Genomic DNA, 511 nt, shown 5'->3' on the forward strand with positions numbered 1-511 from the left:
AAGGGCAAGTAAATGCTGTTTTCTCTTGGTCTTGAGGATCTACTGCAATTTAGTTGTAACCTGAATAGCCATCCAAAAAGCAGTAATAATCATGACCGGCTAGTCTTTCTAGCATTTGGTCTATGAATGGTAAAGGAAAATGATCCTTTCTGGTGGCTGTATTGAGCCTTCTATAGTCAATACACATACGCCACCCTGTAACTGTTCTTGTAGGAACCAATTCATTCTTTTCATTATAAATCACTGTCATGCCTCCCTTTTTAGGTATAACTTGGACAGGGCTCATCCAGGGACTATCAGAAATAGGATAAACAATCCCAGCCTCTAGTAATTTAGTGACCTCTTTCTGCACCACCTCCTTCATGGCTGGATTCAGCCGCCTATGTGGTTGAACCACTGGCTTAGCATCATTCTCCAATAGGATCTTGTGCATCCATCTGGCTGGGCTAATGCCCTTAAGATCACTTATGGACCACCCAAGAGCTGTCTTGTGTGTCCTTAGCACTTGAAT

Source organism: Arachis duranensis, chromosome 10 (genome assembly GCF_000817695.3).
Source record: "Arachis duranensis cultivar V14167 chromosome 10, aradu.V14167.gnm2.J7QH, whole genome shotgun sequence".
Classification (NCBI taxonomy): Eukaryota; Viridiplantae; Streptophyta; class Magnoliopsida; order Fabales; family Fabaceae; genus Arachis; species Arachis duranensis.